The 10,623-nt window shown below is 40.8% G+C and overlaps 1 pseudogene; it reads left to right on the forward strand.

Moving 5' to 3' along the window:
* The first annotated feature begins 832 nt into the window (after positions 1 to 832).
* Positions 833 to 3,543, forward strand: LOC129467546 (putative RNA-binding protein Luc7-like 2; annotated as a pseudogene).
* The last annotated feature ends 7,080 nt before the right edge of the window (positions 3,544 to 10,623 follow it).

Consider the following 10,623-nt stretch of genomic DNA (forward strand, 5'->3'; position numbering starts at 1 on the left):
ATCCTATAATATTTTGAATTTGTAAAATGGAGTTGAATAAGAGAGGAGAAGTTGTGGGGGAAGCATGGTATATGCTTACCACATGGTTGTATATGTCAAAATTTTCCAACTTGTAACTCACGTAACTATATAATATTGAATACACTTTCTCAAATTACTTATATCTCCAGGCAATTATTTGCCCCACTGGACCTTGTGCCCTCAGTGGAGAATCACGGTACAAGAGAGCCTTAGTAACAGGGCCTGGGCTTGGAGGGGTATCACCTGAACCCATTCCACCCCAGTCACCTCGGAAACCAGCAGATCCTCTGGAAAGACAGAAGTTAACAATATAACCAAAAAGAGCATCTCATTAAATCTTCTAACTCTTTAAAAACTGAGCAATCTGTCACAACTAACCCTAAGTGATCAGGAAAGTAACCATTCCTGTTCAGCATCAGTAACAGTTCCTTGGTTTTAAGCAATCCAAACTGACTCTGGATATTTCAGCCATAATCCATGTAAACCCAGGAAGGACAGAAATCAGAGTAGCCCAAGGGATCTCTGTCAAAACCACACAGACAATCTTTTTAAGGCAATTCCATTGGAATAACAACTTCTTTCTAACAATGTGTCCCTCCCGTCAAGGCGCAAATTTCCTAGAGAAGTCAGCTAGTCCTAGTTTGGGGCATGAGGCCATGTATGTAAGACACTGCTATTGACAATCCCACTGTACCACATGGAAGAGGGAGGCATAGCTCCCCACAGGAAAAAAAAAAATGAGATGAAGAAAATGAGAACTGGATGAGCAAAAACAGTTTTCTACTGCAACCCTTCTGAGCAGACTGCTACAATGTTGCAGCAGTATGAGGACCAAGAGAATTTGCGACTAGACCACCCTAGGGAATCTACACCTAGGGAAGCTACACCAGAGGAGGGGATTTCCAAGCAGCACACTGGCCCCAGGACACCATCAGCCTAGATAAACAGAGTCCCAGAGCAAACCAGCAACGTCTCCACACGTGGAAGGCATCTTGGAAGCAACTGCGTGACGTGGACTAGCCCAGGAGCAGAAAGGAGCAAAAGGGCTGATCTGTGAGAACACAGAAGACTTCTTCTGAGAACTCTAAGAAATACATAAAAAGTAGAAAGCTTTAAAAATGGGCTAAGGTCCACCTGTGAGTCAGGCAACAGCCAACGAGCTCATGAAATTCAGGAACTAATGTTGACGCATGTTTGACTAGGAAGACTTCAAGTGTCTCTTAGTTTTGTTTTGTTTTTTTTCTGTTCAAGAACAGAGAGGAAAGGGAACTTGATTCCAATGTCACATTTATTTATCCATGGCTCTTATAATAGGGCATTGCATCTAATAAGTCAAGTAGTTCTCCCTATCCAAAAGATTTAGATATTTAAGCGTAACTGACTGCATGAAGAGATCTGCCTCATTCCATGTCTCTCCCTCCTAAAGTATGAAGGAATAAAAATCAGATAATTCTCAAATTCACAATCTTTCCTCACCCATACTGCCTATGAATATAATTTTTCAAAGACATGCTACGTCCATAAGTCAACTCAAAAGGATGAATGGGTAGACACTGCTATGAATCACCTACTAACTTCAAGTTCTTGTCTCTCCTCAGCCATGCCCATACACACACACATTTTCCTATCTGCAAAACTTATTCAGGATGATTATCTACAGTAGGATGAAGAGAGAAAAAACATTTAAAAACTGCAAAAAGGAAATGAATGAAAAGCAAGAGGTCACACACGTGCACACATACACACAAACTCAGTTTGCCAAAATCATGGAGGTGTTGGTCACTGGGTTAGAGGATAATGGAATAAACATCAACCTTAGGTCTTTTCTGAACATCGGTTAATTTAGCTTCCTTTTTCTTGTCACCTGGGACCTTCCTGAATCTCCACATGGCAGACCCCTAACAAAATAGCCCCTACTGGGCAAGCTCTGGGGCAGTAGTGCCAAAGAAGGCTTCCTTCCACTGCTTTATTCAAGTCCTATCTTATTTTTAGAATGTATAGTAAATAAAATTCTCATATTGCAGATGAGAGGTTGTTCCAAATGAGCCACTGGTAAATGAATGATCCATTGTTTTCTTGCTTCCGCCCCAGAACATTTGGGTAGACCAGTTAGAGAATGTGCTTAACATGGCTGTTTCTATAACCAGTCATATCACATACCAACAACCTGTCAAATGTAAGAGAATGTGAACGTTTCTGCGCACTGTTTAATACTAGCTCCATGTTACTGAGAGGATCACATTAACTTCTTTTTTTTTTTTTTTTGAGACGGAGTCTCGCTCTTTCACCCAGGCTGGAGTGCAGTGGCGCGATCTCGGCTCACTGCAAGCTCCGCCTCCCGGGTTCACGCCATTCTCCTGCCTCAGCCTCCCGAGTAGCTGGGACTACAGGCACCCGCCACCACGCCCGGCTAATTTTTTGTATTTTTAGTAGGGACGGGGTTTCACCATGTTAGCCAGGATGGTCTCGATCTCCTGACCTCGTGATCCACCCGCCTCGGCCTCCCAAAGTGCTGGGATTACAGGCGTGAGCCACCGCACCCAGCCCACATTAACTTCTAAAAATATTCTTCTATTTGATCCAGACTTTACTTAATTACGAATCTTTTGTTCTGGTGAAGACCTTAAACTCCGTTTCAACTCTATATTTAGGTTTCACTGTTTACAAAAACTTAGCTTCTATGTTTGGGGCAGCTAAATATTTGCCATAAGATTATCTCCGCAGATCAGAATCTAGTTTTTCCAGGCTTTAAAAAGATCATGGCTTCCGACACGAATACTTATGGAAGTTCAGTTCTCAAGCCTTCTAGCTATCACCCTGTGGAACCGTTGAGAACCAAGGAAAGCCAATGGGGGTAAACTACACCTGGGATTTATTGAAATAAGAGAGAAGCTTGAAGAATTAAAGACAGTCGTAGCTGAGAAGCAGGAGAAAAGAAACCAGGAACGGCTGAAACGAAGAGAAGCAAGAGAGAGAAGAAAGGGAGAAGCTGAGGAGGTCCCGATCACACAGCAAGAATCCGAAAAGATCCAGGTCCAGAGAGCATCGCAGACATCGAGCTCGCTCCATGTCACGTGAACGCAAGAGGAGAACTCGATCCAAATCGCGGGAGAAACGCCATCGCCACAGGTCCTGCTCCAGCAGCCGTAACAGCAGCCGTAGCCACCAGAGAAGTCGGCACAGTTCTAGAGAGAGGAGCAGAGAACGATCCAAGAGGAGATCCTCAAAAGAAAGATTCAGAGACCAAGACTTAGCATCATGTGACAGAGACAGGAGTTCAAGAGACAGATCACCTAGTGACAGAGATCGGAAAGATAAGAAGTGGTCCTATGAGAGTGCTGATGGCAGATCAGAAGACAGGAGGAGCTCTGAAGAGCGCGAAGCAGGGGAGATCTAACTAGCTGTGTACACTTCTTCAATCCTTAAGCTTCCTACGGAGTTACGTACTATTGTTTAGTTCACAGCTGTTCAGGGTGACAGTGAGCAGATCCAGACACCAGATCCAGCTAGGCTAGATGTACAGTATCTAACCTGATCTCAACTGAACCTGTTTTCCTTGATGCCTAAAACTACATCCATAGTTTCTGGTGAGCCTGTAATACAGTTCTGAAAGTACAGTTTTATATAATAAGATGCTGATCTCTTTATTCTTTCAAGTAAGAGTGATAGTGAACAAATTGTGTTACTTGCCTTGGGATTTTTTTGAACGTTTGTAAAATGCTGTCTTCCCAGTCCAAACAGCTGCAGCTTTGGGCATTTTTCTTTTTAATTCTTCTTCCTCCGACTTTGTATCCCCCTTAATACCTACACTCTCCAATTGTAAGAGAAAGGGGGCAGGGAAGCAATATAGCTTCCATTCTAAGGCTGTATTCCCGTTATGAGTTACTAGCTGATTACAGTTCAGAGCATTGATCCTGGAATATGTGCTGGAGAAATTTAAAATACTGGGGTTTTTTGTTTAATGGTGCCTATTTAGAGTTGGAAGTTGAACAGCTGTTGTGTTACATACTTTTGCTTTTTTATTGAAATTTTGAAATCAAACTTGTCTTGATTTTTCTGTTCTGTTGAATTGCTATGTTCAGGATGTTCTAGGGGGGTGGGGGCAGGGACTCTTCATAATAAGCACTTGTTTTATTTTGTGTGTGTGGAGTATAAAGGCTACACCCTTATTGTAAAAAAAATAATAATAAAATGAAAGAAACAATCACCACCACCATTATTAAACTGTAACTTGTCTAGTAAATTGTCACTAGAACTATTTGCTGTGGGCATTTCCTCTGTTCTGTTACGTCATTAACAGTGCTTTACTGTGCAAGGCACCAAAGGACATAAATATGTACTTGCAAAGATTCCAGATGAGCTGTTCATGCGGACCCCTTGCTGACTATATTCCAGCCACTTCAGGGTTGTTTGTAATGACCATTATAGAGAAGGGCTCGACCTGGAGAAGAAACTGGGGTGTTTTTATTCTCATTCAACAAACCCAAATAAAAACAGCATATGTAACCAAAAAAAAAAAAAAAATGAAAATTAGAATGTAAATGACATAAAAACCTAAGGGTTTCCTCATTCAGAGTTAACAACAAAACAAATAGCAAATCACTGTGTTCATAAGTGGGAAAAAATAACGAAAGATATTCTACAAGTTTTATATTGTTTTGTATCTTTTTTATTGCTGTAGCTTTGAGTACTAAGCAACTTTGGATAATATCTTCAATTAAAGTACATTTAGCCCATGAAAGCACTAACAGTATATGTATTTAAAAGGCAACATTTCATAAGAAACATGCAGTTCCATTAGATGCAGCACATTCTTTGGGACCTTTATGCTTTCCAGCAGGATTTTGAAATAATTGTCAGCCTGTTAGTGCTTGTAGTTTCACCAAATAAGGCTTGGCTGTCTCATAATTATTACTCAGGAGGTTTGATGGACTCATATAGAATTTGTTGTACTCTAACACACACATAAGAATTTCATTTTAAATCATCAATAAATACAAATACAAAATTTTGCATTGTACAATACAAAAAAAATCCCTTCTTACAAAGGAATACAAAAGAGACAAGGGTTGCTAAGCAACTGCCTAGCACAGGCCTTAGCATTTAAAGTAACAAACTACACTGCTGCCACCACCTGAAGGATCTTGCTTTCAGCAACAAAAGCACACTGACAGGAAGGAGTTGAAATACAGCTCAGAACAACCACCATTCTCCCAAAATTGTATGTGAGCATATTTTACCAATTATAATACGTTGATTTACAAAATAAGTAAAATAAACCTCATTTGGAATGCATCCAACTTTTAAAATTCACCTGGATTTATCTTCTGTGTTCTCAAAAAGATGGACTATGCACAAGCTTTTCTTTAAATAGAGCCAATGGTAGGGAAAATGCCTCCAAGGTGAATTTGTCTCCGGTGGCCTTCAACTTTGTCACCTCTCTACAGTGTGCCCTCGACTCCCAGACATCCAATATCTGAGGCTGGTTTTATAGGATTAAATTGTTTCAAAAATACAATGACATCTTGGTGAGAATTAATTCAAGTGTCTGGTGTCCTATAAAATTTCTGCCCCTTAAAAGAGGACAGCTGAGAGAAGAGCATGAAGAGGAAACTTCAAAGGGTTGAATTTCAGACAGAACAGCCCCTAGATGAGAACAGAGCTTGCCAGACCACCACCCATGACCCCATCAAAAGCCCAGCACTGCTGACATAAGGATTACAATCCTTCAGATCTACAATGCAGAGGAGTGTATAGTTAAGCACACAGTCTTGAGTTAAGCTTCCTAGTTGAAGTGCTGGTTCTACCGCTTACTAACCTTGTGACCTTTAGTGAGATGCTTAAATTGCCTAAGTTTCACTTTCCTCATTTGTAAAAAGGGGATAAAAAAAAAAAAAAAAAAAACTTCCCTACCATAATGGTGTTCACGTGTTCGTTGAAATAACGTATATAAAGGCCTTTGCTTAGTGTTTGGCATGTAATAGATACACAATAATGCTTATATTCTTCATAGTATTATGAAGGTCAATAACAAATAATGCTCCATCTCATTTATTTAACTAAATATTCTCAGGATATTTATTAACTAAATATCTGCTGTAGGAATTTTTTGTTCCAGCATACAACGTAAACATATGCACAATTTAGGAATGAGTGCCACAGAGCAAGAACATAGAAATAGAGTTGGATCGATGTGACAAAAGGCTATTGAATACAGACCTAAACTTTTTATCATCCTGCATTGCCTGGGGCCATGTTATTACAACAACAGAGACATAGATAAATGGCCCAAAAAACAGTATGGTCTGTGTATCTTGATCTTGTCTGAGTTCCTTGTATTCATGCATGGGATTATGTACTCGTAAGTCACCACCACAGAATTTCAGATATTTAAGCTACCATCTAAAGAAAGAATATATGTAGAACCACAAAGAAAATGTCATCTATATAAAATAAAAAAACACACTGGAGCTTGAAGTGTCTCTAAGGGCTCAGCCACAAGATCTCATACACCCTAATTCCAGCTATGTCATTGGAGTGCTTGGTGACACACCTCTGGCTCTCTTGTGCGTCACACCAGCTTCCTGCTTCAAGCAGCTTCCTTATGTACTCATAGCTTCCGTTTCATGACATTAACTCTGTGTGCCTCATGATGGCCTCGATGGCCCGTTCTTCACAGTGACTTTTACTCTCTTCCAAGGACAATGATAATGCACACTTTGTTACCTACTTTAAATCCCAAAACAGAGATTCAAACTACAGCCAAAAGACGAGAAGAGCTGCAGCGGGCACTGAGCTGTGCCACCCAGATCCCTTTCAGAAATGAACAGATTTCTGCCCTAGCCCCTGGGAGTGCTGCTGGCAGATAGCCCCCAGCTGTCAGCCCCCTACAGATAGGTTGCTTCAGCTGAAGAAAGCTGCCTCATCCAAGGTCATGTCACCTTCCAGGGCAGCTGGAACTGACTGAGAAAGAGGATAAAGGCCCAGTCCTCTTGTCCCAACTCAGGACACCTCTGAAGGGTTATCTCAGCTGTAGGACCTGCTGTGGTATCTGCTCAACCCTGAATTGAGACTACATCGCCATTCAATTTCTCCCTCTACCCACTCCTGCTCCTATCTCGTCCTGCCACTCTCTTCCCCTCCCTTTCCCTCCTCTCTTCTTGCATAGATGTTGATCTCAACAGCACTCCTGATAAACTTCCTATGCACTGATCTCCCTCGTAGAGTCAGCTTCCCTGGAGCCCAATCAGGGACAGGAGCATGCCCCAGAGGTTTATGCATCATATCATTAAGCCAAGCCATATAGGTGGTCACCAACCAGATGAAATACTGGCTACCCTAGATAAAGGTGCCCACTCCTAATTCAATAAGCTATGGCCAGGAAGATATGTTGTATCCTAGAAAACACCATTTTAGGGGAGTACAGGTTCTAGGCTGTGTGCGGCTCCGAGGGGATGGCATTTTGATACGTCTAGTACATTCTTTTATCAATCCCAGACAGAAAACCCACAGGTTTGTCTCTTTCTTTCCATAATCTGGAAAGCAATCTGGATCTTTTTCTCTTCAAAGCTATCACCACCTCCTCTGCTTCTTGGAGATCCTGGCCTACGCAAGAACTTGGAGTGAAAACACCTCCTTAATTTTGCTATCTAAAAATATTCACTCTTGAATACTGCTAATCATGACAGGAAAACAGAAAGGAGACATGTAAAATAGCAAACATAATTAATACATTAAAAAGAGTTGCTAAAGAGATTTGTTTTAGAAATTCAAGCTTTTGCATTAATTAAAGATATTCCATAACACTTAGAATATTTTTTTAAAATCTCTGCCTCCTCACATTAGTAATGACTTTAGCTTTAGTTTTAAGAACAAAGCCTTTATCGTTTTCTTAAAAATGATGTGTGCTCATTATAAAAATTAAACTGACATAGAAAAGTCTAACAAAGAAAAAAAGTTATCTAAAATCCTACTTCCCAAAAATAGCCAGAATCAACATTATGTGAATATTATTCTAGTTGACTGTCTGTTCATATATTCAGAAAGGTAGATCAACTTTCATTAAAATTAAATCATTATATAAATGCTATTTTAACTTAAAAATTTCTTTAATTTTATTTAACTACAAAAAAACTGAAGCAAAATTGAAGTGATTCCTGAATATTAAAGGAATATTTCTCCACTGTAAGAATTTCCTAAAAGATCACTCTTAGGTCAAAAGGTGATCATGAAAAGCTATAAGTTGAAATTATTTTAATTACATTTCAACTTAAGATGCTTCCAGTGCACTGGCTACCTGCTAGAAAAATGTGAGGAAGGAAGCAGATCACATCACCTTCCCCCACCCTCCCCACACTTTGACTCCGGTTATATCATTATTTTTACATTATCAAGTATGGCAGAAACTGCTTGGTCTTCGTCAATCTCTGTTTTCTCCTTTTTTCAGTTATAATACAAGTTTTGGCTGAGCATAAGACTCCCCAATAAAGATGACATTTCCCTGCCTCCTTTGTAGTTTGGTGTAGCCATCTGACCAAATCTGGGCAAGGAAATGTTGGAGAAAGAATGGATGCAATTTCTGGATTGTGCCTTCAAAGAGAAGAATTGTACCCTTGCCTCTGTCCCCTTCCCACCTTTCTCCAGGCTAAAACACAGACACAACAGTGACAGCTAAAGCATCCATGTGTGTACATAAGATGAAAGCCACGTGCTGATGATGGCAGGACAGCAAAGTCATAGACGTCTGGGTCCCCAGTGCCCTTGGCATCCAAACCAGTCCTGGATTGTCTACGCAGACTGTGATATAGGAATAAAATATATTTCTACTTCATTCGTGCCAATTTATTTTTAGGTTTCTTTTTATAGAATCCTAACTGCACCTTGACTAATATCTCAACTAATATATTAACAGACTATATAATTATTGTCTACACTGAAATGATAATTCCTAGAGTTAATTTGTCTGAATTCAATATTTAAAAGCATTCAATGTTCCCTGCCAATACCTTTTACCGGGGTGTCCCTATTCCTGAATTCTTGATGATTTCTTTTTTTTTGTTTTTCTTTGGTTGGTTGGCTTGGTGGCATATTAGTTTCCTATTGCTACTATAACAAATTACCCCAAACTTAGTCCTTAAAACAACACAAATTTATTATCGTATGGTTCTGTATGTCATAATTGCAAAATAGATTTTACTGGGCTAAAATCAAGTTGTTGGCAGGGCCACATTCCTTCAGGCGGCTCTGGAAGAGAATCCATTTCCTTGCCTTTTCCAGCTTCTGAGATAGAGGTGGACTCGGACATCAGACCAGATTGAGGACAGGGTGGGGGCAGAAGCTTTCAATCATACACACCCACAAGTGTGCCATGTCAATTTACTATTGCCATGGCAGCACTCAAAGTTACTGCCCCTTTTCATAGCAATGACCCAATGACCCAAAAGTTACTACCTCTTCCCTAGAAAGTTCTGCACAAACCACTCCTTAATCTACGTGCAATTAAAAGTGGGTATAAATATGACTGCAAAACTCCCTGAGCTGCTACTCTCTGCCTACGGGGCAGCCCTGCTCTGCTGGAGCAGTCACAGAGCTGTAACACTGCCTCTTCACTAAAGCTGTTTTCTTATATTTCTGGCTTGCCCTTCAATTCTTCCCCGAGCAAAGCCAAGAACCCTTGTGGGCTAAGTTCCACTTTGGGGCTTGCCTGCCCTGCATCACCCCTACAGGCTGCCTGCATTCCTTTGCTCATGGCCCCTTCCTCCATCTTCAAAGCCAGCAGTGTAGTATCTTCAAGTATCTCTCTGATTCTGACCCTCACGTCTCCTACTTTTGCTGATAAGGACCCTTGTAACTACACTGGGATCACCAGGATAATCCATAGTAATCTCCCCATCTCAAGATCCTTAATTGTGTCTGCAAAGTCCCCTCTGCCATATAAGGTAATATATTCACTGGTTCTGAGGATTAGAATGTGGATATCTTTACAGAGGGGAGGGGATGGATAGTATTCTCCTTACCAGAGGGGGGTTGATTTGGTTCTATTTCTCTAATTTCATCAAATTTTGTTTCGTTGTTTTTGGAAAAGGGTTCATGAGTGCTTCATTGCCTGAAGCATTGGTACAATATTGAGAATGCATGTTTCCTTTATACTTGAACAACAACTCATCTGAATATTATAATATGAAATCACTTTGTTTCCAATATGTTACTTAGTGTTACACTGAAAAACCTTGAGGGCAACGTGTTACGTTTTTCTTTGTATGTGAAGCTCCTTTTTCTGCCTCAATGCCTAAAGAAGTCTCTCTCTTTTTTTTTGAGATGGAGTCTAGCTCTGTCCCCTAGGCTGGACGCAGTGGCACGATCTTGGCTCACTGCAAGCTCCGCCTCCTGGGTTCACGCCATTCTCTTGCCTCAGCCTCCTGAGTAGCTGGGACTACAAGTGCCCACTACCACACCCGGCTAATTTTTTTTTGTATTTTTAGTAGAGACGGGGTTTCACCGTGTTAGCCAGGATGGTCTTGATCTCCTGACCTCGTGATCTGCCTGCCTCGGCCTCCCAAAGTGCTGGGATTATAGGCGTGAGCCACCGCACCCAGTCAAGAA

The sequence above is a fragment of the Symphalangus syndactylus genome, chromosome 18 (assembly GCF_028878055.3).
Source record: "Symphalangus syndactylus isolate Jambi chromosome 18, NHGRI_mSymSyn1-v2.1_pri, whole genome shotgun sequence".
Taxonomy (NCBI): Eukaryota; Metazoa; Chordata; class Mammalia; order Primates; family Hylobatidae; genus Symphalangus; species Symphalangus syndactylus.